At 39.7% G+C, this 12730-nt stretch overlaps 1 protein-coding gene across 2 annotated transcripts in view; it reads left to right on the top strand.

Annotated features, from left to right (window-relative positions):
* LOC103696536 (translation initiation factor eIF-2B subunit delta-like) overlaps window positions 1-11459 on the top strand; it is a 56331-nt gene extending 44872 nt beyond the window's left edge. The window contains exon 8 of one of the 2 annotated variants that reach the window (XM_039131978.1): window positions 10890-11459. The gene's annotated coding sequence lies outside the window, so the exon portion shown is untranslated. Of the gene's footprint in view, window positions 1-10886 lie in introns of both variants that reach the window. The other variant, XM_039131977.1, reaches the window with a different exon arrangement.
* The last annotated feature ends 1271 nt before the right edge of the window (window positions 11460-12730 follow it).

Genomic DNA, 12730 nt, shown 5'->3' with positions numbered 1-12730 from the left:
GTTGATTGTCATTATTGTCCAACATTTTTAATGAATGTCATCTCTGTAGGCCTTTTGGCCAAAAATGGTTATTGTTTATCAATAAAAGAAAATTTTTGTGATATCATTTTGAATGGTATTAAAATTTTTCGTGGACAATTGAAATATGGCATTTATACTCTATCACTGCCTGTGAATGTAATGTACACCTCTAATAAACGCCCTAAGTTAGATAATGTCAATGAAGCCTATTTGTGGCATTGCCGGTTAGGTCACATAAATAAAAACAGGATAAACAGGTTAGCCCAACAGGGCATTTTAGAAATCAATGATTGTGAATCATTGCCAACTTGTGAATCCTGTCTTCTGGGTAAGATGACCAAGTCACCTTTTTCTGGAAAGGGTGAACGAGCTAGCGATGTTCTTGGCCTCATACATACTGATGTATGTGGACCTATGAACGTAAGTGCCAAAGGTGGTTATGCCTACTTCATAACCTTCACAGATGACCTATCCAGGTATGGGTATGTCTATCTGATGAAGCATAAGTCGGAATCATTTGAAATGTTCAAACGATTTCGTAATGAAGTAGAAAAACAGACTGGAAAGAGTATTAAGATCCTTCGGTCAGACCGAGGAGGAGAATACCTTTCCGGTGATTTCTTGACTTATCTAGAGGAGAATGGGATTCTCTCACAATGGACCCCTCCAGGAACACCTCAGCACAATGGTGTATCCGAAAGGAGGAATCGAACTCTGTTAGACATGGTTCGATCCATGATGGGGTTTACTAGTCTGCCTGTATCTTTTTGGGGTTATGCTTTAGAGTCTGCGTGTATAATACTAAATAAGGTTCCAAGTAAGTCTGTTGAGAAGACTCCATATGAGATATGGACTGGGCGTAAGCCGACACTTTCATACCTTAGGGTTTGGGGATGTCCGGCTTATGTTAAACGTTCTCAAACTGACAAACTTGGTCCTAGGTCCGATAAGTGTTATTTTGTAGGGTACCCCAAGGAAACTAGGGGTTATTACTTTTACCTTCCTAATGAACAAAAGATGTTCGTAGGACTTAAGGCAACCTTTTTGGAAAGGGAATTCCTTAGTGAAGGAATTGTTGCCTCTAAGGTTGAACTTAGTGAAGTTCAACAGGTAAAAGATTTAACACAATCTACTGAACCCACAGAACCGGATTCAATTAGATCAAACCCGGAGCCCAATGTAGAAGCACCATTAAGGCGATCAGGTAGAGTACTGCGTCAAGTGGATAGATACTATGGTTTCTTGGTCCAAGACGCAGATCCCATTGAGCTCGATGAGAACAATGAGGATCCGATCACCTATATGGATGCTATGCAGAGGTCCGACTCTGAGTTGTGGCTTAACGCCATGAGATCCGAAATGGAATCCATGGAAATCAATAGTGTATGGACACTAGTTGATCCACCCAAAGGGATAAAACCCATAGGGTGCAAATGGATCTTCAAAAGAAAGAGAGGCGCAGACGGAAAGGTGGAAACCTATAAAGCCCGTCTGGTTGCCAAGGGGTATCGTCAACGTTATGGTATCGATTATGACGAGACTTTTTTCCCTATGGCAATGCTAAAATCTATTCGGATCATGCTAGCTATAGCAGCATATATGGATTATGAAATCTGGCAAATGGATGTGAAAACAGCTTTTCTAAATGGAGAGCTGGAAGAAGAGGTGTATATGATACAACCTGAGGGTTTCACATCCATAGACGAGTCCAAAGTATGCAAGCTACAAAAGTCCATTTATGGACTTAAGCAAGCTTCTCGAAGTTGGAACATACGTTTCGATAAAACTATCAAAACATATGGCTTCGTTAAGAACGAAGAAGAACCTTGTGTCTACAAGTGGGTTAACGGTTCAGTGATCACATTTCTTGTGTTGTATGTGGATGACATTCTCTTAATTGGGAATGACATTCCTGCATTACAAAATGTGAAACTTTGGCTGTCATCACAGTTCTCCATGAAGGATCTGGGAGAAGCATCCTACATCCTAGGGATGAAAATCTATAGAGATAGATCTAAGAGGTTGCTTGGATTGTCCCAATCCACGTACATCGACACTATGTTGAAGCGGTTCAACATGGAGAATTCCAAGAAGGGCTATCTTCCGATAGGCCAAGGAATTTCTCTCTCTAAGAAAGATTGTCCGACAACTTCCGAAGAGAGAGAGCGTCTGAGTAGAATCCCATATGCTTCTGCAGTAGGTTCTATTATGTACGCCATGACATGTACAAGACCGGATGTTGCTTACTCACTAGCAGTAGCGAGTAGGTATCAGTCTGATCCGGGTGAGAACCATTGGAAGGTGGTGAAAACCATCCTTAAGTATTTAAGAAATACTAAGGACCAATGGTTAATCTATGGAGAATCTGACTTAAAACTTGTGGGGTTTACAGACTCTAGTTTTCAGTCAGACCATGATGACAGTAAGAGTATGTCAGGATTTGTGTTTACCCTGAATGGAGGAGCAGTCTGCTGGAAAAGTTCCAAGCAGCATTCAGTAGCCGATTCCGTATGCGAAGCAGAGTATGTTGCTGCATCAGATGCGGCAAAGGAAGCTGTTTGGATCAAGAAATTTGTAAATCAACTTGGTGTTGCTCCCTCAATCAACGGTCCAGTTCTTTTGTATTGTGACAATACTGGAGCCATTGCACAAGCAAAGGAGCCAAAGTCTCACCACAGGACCAAGCACATTCTGCGTCGCTACCACCTTGTACGAGAGATCGTGGAACGAGGTGACGTCAATCTTCAGAAGATCGATGGAAAGGAGAACCTAGCTGACCCATTCACTAAAGCCCTTTCTGTAAAGGAGTTCGATTATCACAAATCGAAGATGGGTATAAGATACTGTACAAATTGGCTTTAGTCCAAGTGGGAGTTGTTGGGAATTGTGTCCCAAAGCCAATTTTTAATTGTAAGAAATTGGATTATGTATATATATTTTATTAAAATGAATAAAAATTTATTCTGGTAATTTTCTATTCATCACAAGTGTTGCATCTTCAAATTGAACTCCTGTGTATTGTGATGAAGTCCTTAGGACTAATTTAGTGGATAAAAGAGGTTTTATCATTTAGTCCTTAAACCAGTTCGCGACCAAATGACAAGCTGTCAATTGGACGATAGCTATGTCAAGTATAGGTCGTTGTGTGCCATTTAGTTGGTTGTCCTCTTAAACCAAGGAGTGTGGAGACACTGTATGGCATACAGGTGAGATGTAGGAGTACATCGTCACTGAATAGTGACTCACCTGCGTAGCACTCCACTGTCGGGAGTTAGCTCGTAAAACGTATGGGCATAAGTACCCCTTAGACCTGAGACTGTCACGGTGACTTGCAAGCAACTCACTGTACTTAGGCACTGGATGACCTGAATTTCTAATTCAAGGATCGGAAGGATGCTGGGTGCAGTCAAGTACTCGCGAAGTCTGTGTACGAGTCAAGATGGGATTGACCGCTCCAGATTAGAGGAGTTGATGTCTTGCTGTATTTCAATTCAGTAAAACCTTGGCCAGGGTAAACCAAGTGATGGTCACTTGATTTGATTAATTGAAATATACTATGGATGACCGGATCCAGAGTTCGACAGTCCACTCTGAGGTCATCTTGAGCATCGAAGGTCATAGGGATGAATTATGCAACAACCATACGTCTAGGTTCTTGAATGTTGCTTTGCATATTTGACCTATCCAGACGTCGGGTATCATTGCTAGATGGTCACCTCGATTAGTGCATGGAGTAGTCCATGTACTACCGGCTTAGTGTTCGAACCTATCGGAGTCACGCACATTAGTCAAGCTGAGTAGGAAGGTCTTGACCCAATTTAATTAAGAATTAAATTATGGGTCATTTGGAATTTGGCTCTGTCTATGTTCAGCTAGCACTGAACATGAGGTACATGCTAAATTTCATGGATGAACAACTAATTAAGTCTGTATTTCGGGTCAATCAAGTTTTAATTAATATAATTGAACTTGATCAGGACTCAATTGTTGAGATTGGATTTGATTGGGTCTAAATTAGTGTAATTGGGCTCGATTATGATTTAATTGGGATTTAATTTCGTATTTGTTCTGATCTAAGTCGGACTTGGATCGAGCCGAAACTAGACCCAATTGAATCTCCTATGAGTCAGACTCATGTGGAATTTTTTCGGGTCAAAAATTCATTCAAATGGGCTGCAAATTTGGTTTAGAACCAAATAGACTAACTTATGATCAAATGGGCTAACCCATTTGTATCAAGTTGACTTTTCCCATTTTGTGTGGTTGCTGACCGTGAATAAATGCCATGGACCCGTGGACCACTCCCTTCACATGGACCCTTAGCATTTGTTTTGTGAGCCGCGACTCACCTGGGACGCATGAAACAGAGCTTCTCTGTTTCACGCGTCCGCAAGCTTTCCGACCGGCGATTGCGCGGCCAACCGGCCTCCGGCCAGACGGCCGACTGGACCGGAATGTGCGGTTTTGAACCGCCAACATTCCAGTCCAGTTTGATTTTTGAAATCCGGCAATAATAGGCATTAATCGCTGGTTTATTCCATGGTTGTTTTTGAAACAACCGTTATCAAATTCATTCATATTTGATAATGAATGAATTCAATAACGCTGGACCATTACGCCTCTTAACTCCTCTCAGCGTTGGCCTATTTGTAGGCCACCATTTCCTCTCGAATGGAGAGAGAGAAAAAAAAATTTTCTTGGGAAGAAAACGTCAGACAGAGAAGGAGATTTGATTCTGTGGAGAAGAAGAAGAAGAGAAAGGAAGGAGTCCTTTCTCTCTGGTGGTTTGGAGTTTGGCCCAGATCCGGTGTCCTCTCCTCCCTTCCATTCCCTCTGTGATCGGGATCAAGAGACGGGCATCTGTGGCTTGTGCGTGCTGTGAAGAAACGGGAGAAAAGAAACTGAAGAAAGAAAGAAAGAGAAGAAAGAAAGAAAGAGAAAAGGGAACGTCCTTTTTCTGGATTTCTTTTCTTCCAAGGGTCCTTTTGCAAAAGATTGTTTTGCACGAGTAAAAACATCATCCAACCTTCTTGCGAAGTTTGACGTGCGTGCGAAGTAGAGGGCTTGTAGATCCAGGCCTCGCAGAGCTACCTTCAGGGATCTAGATCCAGATCCAGATTCAAATTACCTCGACCAACTTCCGCTACGGCCTTGAGGTAATTTTACACAAAAGTTAAATTTAATATTTATAATTGTTATAAATAAAATAAAAAAATTAAAACTGATTTTTCATGCCTGGCGTTCGATTTTATCGGACAACTCGGGAAATTTTTCCTTCAATCATCAACATTTAATACTATTTTCGTATTTTCATAATACCAAAAAATAAGTAAAAAATTAAAAACTAATAAGGAGTGTTAGGGTTACTTAACTCTTCCGTCTTAAACTTACAAACTTCATTAGGTGAACCTGCTAAACCTATTTAAAGGCCAAAGCAAAAAAAAAAAACCTATTTAAAGATATTAAGAGTAATATTAATTTTCATTTGATAACGTTAATAGTATTGAAATAAGAAGACAGAGAAAACGGTTGGCTGGATGATGGTGGCCTGGTTGGGTCATGTCTAAGCAATTCGATCAATAAATCATGAGGGAATCATGGGGCACATACTAGATTAGGACTAAGGCCATTCGATAGGTTTCATTAATACTAGGTTTCATAGGCACTTAACACGGCGGGGGTGATTAGTTTGGTACATTACCTGGGCATGAAAGCAGATTAGGGCCCTTTGCAGGGTCAACTCGGGTCCATAGATAGGGAGATAGGACTCGGTCCATGGATCCATGGGTCTTAGAGAGAAAAATAGGGATATGAGAGAGAAAGAAGAGAAATAAGAGAGGGATGGCTCTCTCCTCTTCTTTTTCTTCTATTCTTTCTCTCTTCTTTCTTGGCAAAATAGAGGAAGGGAGGCGACTGGTGGCTACCGTGGTCGTGGTCCGATGGGGTAGCAGCAGGCAGCGATGGCGGCCAATAGAGGGCGGCCGCCGGCCGAGACGGAAGAAAAGTATCGAAACAGGGGAGACCCTATTTATCATCAATTCGGCAACTTGCCAGTCGGATTCAAGGTGGAACAATGGTCCAAAGACTGAAAAAAGAAAGAGAGGAAGCTTACCTCGCCTCTGGCGAGTTTTTCGGCCGAATCGACAGTAAAAACCCTAAGTATCTCCAATGGAAAGCCTAGAGTTTTATGTTAAGGGAAGAGCTCCCAAGGTTGATGCTAAAGGAGAGGAAGGACACTCTTTTATAGGTGAAAATCGGCTCAAACTTGGAAGGATTCGGTCATCTTCAGTCCCTTCCTCCTGGCGGGACCAGAGAGCGAAGAGAGACTCCTGTTCGGAGTCCGACTTCTTCCTCTCCTACATGCATGGGCTGTGTGAGCCCTTGCTCACATGAGCTTGTGATCCAATTCATGTGCAGACTAGCAATGGGCTGGGCCGATCAAGTGGATCAGGTCTAGACTGGGCCTTCACAATATTAACTTAGTTTATGTCAAATGTACGCTATTTGGCACAATAAAAGGAATAAGTCCTTTTTATTCTGCCTTATTCCGCAAGCAAACACAACCTTAGTTCATCAGAAAATTGCTTAACCTATTTCAGCCACTATCAATGACCAGTATTTCCTACTTGCACTTTCTATCTTCAAATTAATTCTTAGCTACTCCCCTCCACCTTCTAGCTTTCTTGTCTTCAATACTCTCCTCATGCACACCTTTATGCACACAGGCAATCCTAGCAATTTCCCTTATCCACAACTATTTACTTAGGCAACCTTGGCAATTGCCCTAGAATATTTGTAGCTTCAATCTGCAGGCCTCCACTTGCTAAGTGTTAACCATTGCCGCTAATTGATGACCTGTCCAATCCTCAATTCTATACCTTTGACACCCCAAAAACTAAGATTTGATGAGCACCTTGCCTAATCAAATTACACCCTTTTTTCAACCCTTAAATCTCATTAGCACTCATCCATCTCGGAAGAATAGAATATTCTTCTTTCAAATCATTATAGTACAAGTTATTATGTTCATTTCAAAATTGATACTAAGTCAAATAAGTAGTCTCCTGGCTCCTATTATCACACCAAAGGAAAAAGAACCACCTCAAAGATCAATATTTATGTATAAACCAGGAGTTAGTCTCTCGTATCCCATATTTCCACTTCGTAGTAAGTCCATGTTTCCACTTAGTAATAATTGTCTAGACAAACTTTAATCAATGTGGTGACTGAAACTTAATTTTTCCCTTCATGCCTTAAGGATCCCATTATTTGATCTTGCAAGTTTACATTGTGTACCACCAACTTTGGCATTTTCATCCTTATGACACGTATCTATTCATCTTTTCTTCCCAATGAATGATTCACACACTTCTATTGTAAATGATATTCTTCTGTCTCAAATATATGTGATTCAAGGATTTAAATATCGGTGGGATGTCAGAGCATCTGAACATCCGAAGTGTTGGAGATGGGATGAGTAGGAAATAGACTAGGATGAGATGGGACACCCATAGGATAGGTGGCATCCCATTCCAGAGGAAAACCAGGATGGCCCCTTCCAGTTTTATGAAAACCTTGATGTGATTGTCCCATAATTACAAACACTCATTTCATGTGGCTTAATGATATCTGAACTTCCCTCTTTTATCTCCTTTTCTTCAAAATACCTATTCTTCATAACCAAAATTGTTCTTTAATTGTGGGGAAATTTGGGTCATAGATTTCGATTGAAACCTTACTTTCATACACGCAAATGCTGACAACGTTTAATGCCGGCTGCAGTAAGCAAGGGATTGCATAGCACATATGTGGTACATGGACCATATATGGTTAGTATTTTAAAACTGTATAAAAATAAATAAATATAGTATAGTAACTATATTAATATATAACTATGCATACACACAATGTTTTAAAAGGTGGTTGTAGTAAGCAAGTAGTCAAGGACTGCATCGCGCATATGCGATATGTTGATGCATAGGCAATTAGAATTGTTTACCTGGACAAAATAAATAAAATATGGCAAGTACAATAAAAATTAACAATACTAATAGTAGTATTTTTTGATAAAGAATATCAGTATTAACAACAACAACAACTAACAGTTAGTGCTTATTACTTAGTATTTAATAGTTAATACTAATAGGAACAATTATATCATATTTGTACGTACTTTCAATATAACCATCAGTTTGAACATTCTCCATCTGCACAGGTCTACATAACCCAATGTTTGAAGCCATAATGCTAAGCGGGGTACATGTGTAGCCACATAATGCTCATGGAACTACACTTATGGTGGAGCATGGTCCAAAGTGGATTGCCTTTTTGGCCCCTATGCGGCATGACTGCATGTAGGCAATGCAGTGTGGCCAAGAGAGTGAATATGCATATGCGGCCTCGTATACATACATACATACACAGGCATACATTTGTACATGCATACATGCATATGCTTATAAATATACACATACACACACACACACATACATATATGTACACACACATACACATATATATACATACATACACACATACATATATGTATGCATATGTATATATATGTACTCGTGTGTATGCATGAATGTATGTGTTTATGTAGGCACATGCATGCAGACACATACACATTCTCATTAAATTACGTTTTATGTACCTTCTTCTAATATCAATCATCATATCTTTTATACGTTGGAATTATTTTCCATTGTTTTTATATCATCAGTTTGCAGTACAATAATGGCCAATAGCATTCACCATGGAGGCTCCTTTTGATTTTGGTTGGTTTTACGACAAGTCTAATAAGTAGACGCCTAGTTGTATCTGGAAAGCTGTCTTGACTTATTTACTCCTGATACTTGCTATTCTTGTTCTTATTATCTTAGTTAACGATTTACATGTGAAGTGCACCTTTCTAAATTTCAGAATAACACCTTGTGAAGTCAGGCATTCGCTTGTTCCCAGTTGACAAAATATTATTCGTCAGATCTTTCCTTTTTCAAAATTTGTTCATATAATTGACCTAGCAAGGAAGTGATATGCATGTTTGTACTTTCCTCTTAAACGTAATTTAGTTCTCCAAGATTGTTGTTATGTCAGTGTTCTTGTTCCATCAGTGTTAATATACTTCCATCATTTTCATAGTGCAGCTGAGTTTAACTCTGCAATTTTTGATGCAATTCATGTATCCCTTTTATAAACTGGCATGTATATACTTATAAAATTTATTGGCATTTTTCTATTCAAGATTTCATTCATTAAGCTAGTTCATTCCCAGATAGTCTCCTGAAATTCTCGATTATTGTTATTTATTGTCTTCAAGGTGGTCATGCCTATGTCTTATCCCATTATTGTTACTTACAAAAATTGTCTGGCATTTTTCTATTCAAGATCATGTTTGCTAAGACTTTTCATTCCTGATTAATCTCCCATGGTTTTGCATGGTATATATGCTTTTTGAAGTATCCTCATTCGTCAGTTCTGTTGTGAGTTTTCTAAGTCTATTTCTTCTGCCGAAACTTGGTACTTCTAAAAAAATCTAGAGATACCTTGATGTCTCTTGTATTATTATCCTCTTATTTCTCAAAGATGATGTTAACCTCATTCTTAATGTGCATAATCTGATCCACATATCTGCTTTCCCCCTGTCACTTTATTTTTTTCTTTTGACCTTGCTTAAGGCCAATGTATGTATGTCAAGAAAAGTGAACTTAAAGTTTACTAGCTTTGTTGCCTTCTTCATTCTCTTCTTAAGAGGTCATTCTATGTAAATTGTTTTATTCCTCTTAAAAAATTTATTAGAATTATTTGCCTCATACCTTCTCATTTTCTTTTCTTTATGGAGGAATCCATGCTGAGGAATAGTTCTGTTGATTGGAAGAGTGCTAGTTTCTCATCAAGGGAAGTAATGAATGTAATGTAGAACAGTGGTTTAGACTCTGACCATCAAATTATTTAAGTGAATTCTCATGAGGTAGGATTGGAACCCCCTGCTCTCCCAAAAATGCGAGCACTGCCATTGTTTGGCATTTCTAGAAAGAGCAAATGAGATCATGTTTTGAAGAATTGTCTTGAGTAAATATGACAAAATGCATAGAAATGTGATTCTAAGGGTGAAGTCTAACTCTATGGAGGCCATTTTTCTTCGTAGATTCACTGAGGTGGTTCAAAGTATACAAGGCTTATGGATACTGAAGCTTAATAAGGTTGCTAGCTGAAGCTAGTTTAGATGTCAATTTATTTGTTCTGCTGGGTGAGCAACCTATGTCTCCTTGTAGGGTCGCTTCCAATGAATCACACAGAAAGGGCATTATGAATGCTTTCGAGGCCTGTATGGTGGTGGAAGTAATGCTAAATTGGCTTATTGACCTGGGTCTATAGCAATCGAATTGATTGATTGCTATTCCTCTATGAATGCCACTTGATGGGCTTTTCAAGGTAGCAAACTGTAAAAACCTGCTATAATTACATCTAAAGTAAGGTTTCTTTTCGTCACATGAGAAATTTATGGTTTATTGGCCAATCATATGTTTAGAGAGCTTATATTTTTTTTTTCTTTTCTTTTTTTGGTAAAACTTATATGTTTCTTTAAATCACATTAGTTCAACCCCTCTGTGTCCTTATGTCTTTAGAAATATTGACTGGTGTCCGTGTTTCTACTGCCCCAATTCAGTCGTCAGGTGTCTTCCTCAGTTTTAGTTATAATCTATTTGGTATAGGTGACATTTCATGAGCTCTTGCTATTTTTGTTGGACATTTTACATTCACCACTGATACTTATGAGATGTCATATTGGTATCGCTTACATGTGCCTCACATTCGGCTGTTGAAATCATTATTTACAGATTTCATATATGTTTGCGGTGCAGTAGATATCCAATGAAGCCACTTTGTTCTCTTCTTATAAAAATGTTTGAGGAGCATTAAGGATAAGCAGTCGGGTTCAGTTTGCTGCTTTGCTCTGAACAGCCCATCCATGACCTTAAAGCCACTTAATTTTTGGATGTACCACAACTGAAGTGTCCTGTGTGTGGCGCCCTGCATGGTGACAGTAAATTGAATTAATTTATGGTTATGCTCAGCAGCCTCATTCCTACTCACAATCCACAGCAAAGTCTCCGTAAGGTGAATGATTCTTTCTTGATTTGCTTTTTTAACTTTAAACTTCTGCTGTCTATATCATGATCGAGCCTGATACCATGGAGAGGGCTCTATTGGTTAAATTATTGGTTATATTAGGTACAACATCAGCATCTTTTGATTTCAGTCACCAGGACACAGCCAAAATACTAGTGGTCCTCATGCTCGAATTCTTAGAACATAGAGATCCTGGGACCATCCGCACTTAAGGTTGATGGTACTCTGGGTCTTCTCTTGAGATTTATTTCGTTCATTAATTGAATTAGGATCGGAATGGATTAGAATGAAAATTGGAGCGGTTATATTTGTGACTCATTGGGTTCATGTTGGAATCAGAATCAAAATGATTAATTAAAATATTTTTGAAAATTAATTAAACAAAGAAGTATTTTTGGAAAATAAATTTTTAAGTAAAACTGGCGAAATGCGATTTGAATGTAAGGAGAAAGTTGGAATTGAATTTTAGAAGATCGGGGCATTCACATTCTTTTTTGGAATAGAAATGAAAATGTGACTCTTCCAACCAAGCAAGGGTAATTCATTTCCATTTCTATCTAAGAGCCTAACTCCCCTAAATGGGCATGTCCCTCGAACTAAGAATTGATCCCCCTGCCACATCGAGGGATTGGTGATTTATTTCACAAATCCACCCATCACACCCACAGAATTGACGATGGCATGCTATACAGTCGAGCTACAGTCTACGATGATACGTGGGCTCAAACACATAAGTTTCCAGATCTTATTTATATTCCAGAGTGTGGGATCTTGTTATTGCCCCAAAGCAAACTCCACAAGGTTACCAAAAATTCAACAAAAAAGCAAAAGTAACAACTCAAAGGTGCCATTGAGATGGTAGTTCAGTGGAACTGGGTCATTACTTTCACCCGCACGGTTCGAGTCCGAAACGTGCGGACGTCGATTAAATGTGGAGACCGGATGTTCTCCGCTTGGACACGTGAGATGGAAAGACTGATAGTCTCAGTGGTGCAAGGTGTGACGTACTCACACAGAGAGTTCGTGGCGAAGCCTAGAGAGATGATCGAGCCGGGCTTACGGATGAGGAGGGTGTGAGTAAAAACGGTTGGCGTGCCCAACACGTGGTCGAACATTTTTTCTGATGGGTGGGGGCTTAGTGGGAGCTGCTACGCAGGGTTGGCTTTGTTCCTTCATCTTCCTTCCTCTATTTGTCTAGCAAAGAAAAAAAAAAAACAACTCAGGGGTCGTTAAGTCACCCATTCTGACAAATCAAACTTCACAAGAGTCGTAACTCTTTGTCAGTCACCATGGCTGAACACTTGAAAGGGTAGGTTCCGGTGCGTCCCCGCCGCCTTAACAGCACACAGTCCGCTGCTTACGGGTCCTTAGCCAATATGTCCCAGACCTCGTGGGTCCTTACTCTAATCCCAACAGGAGGCTGATTGAAGGGGAGCTACGTCCATATAGCCCTTTAGATGGTCATTACAGGGGAAATGTACTGAACCACATTCTTTTCCCCATCAACTTCATGTCCGCGGTTATGCTGTCATAGCTAATCTATTCTGGGCCCTCGCACGCGTCATTCGGTTGTTTC

This window comes from Phoenix dactylifera, chromosome 11 (assembly GCF_009389715.1).
Source record: "Phoenix dactylifera cultivar Barhee BC4 chromosome 11, palm_55x_up_171113_PBpolish2nd_filt_p, whole genome shotgun sequence".
Lineage (NCBI taxonomy): Eukaryota > Viridiplantae > Streptophyta > Magnoliopsida > Arecales > Arecaceae > Phoenix > Phoenix dactylifera.
Note: the sequence above shows the minus strand (reverse complement) of the source record. Positions and strands in the feature narration are given on the sequence as shown.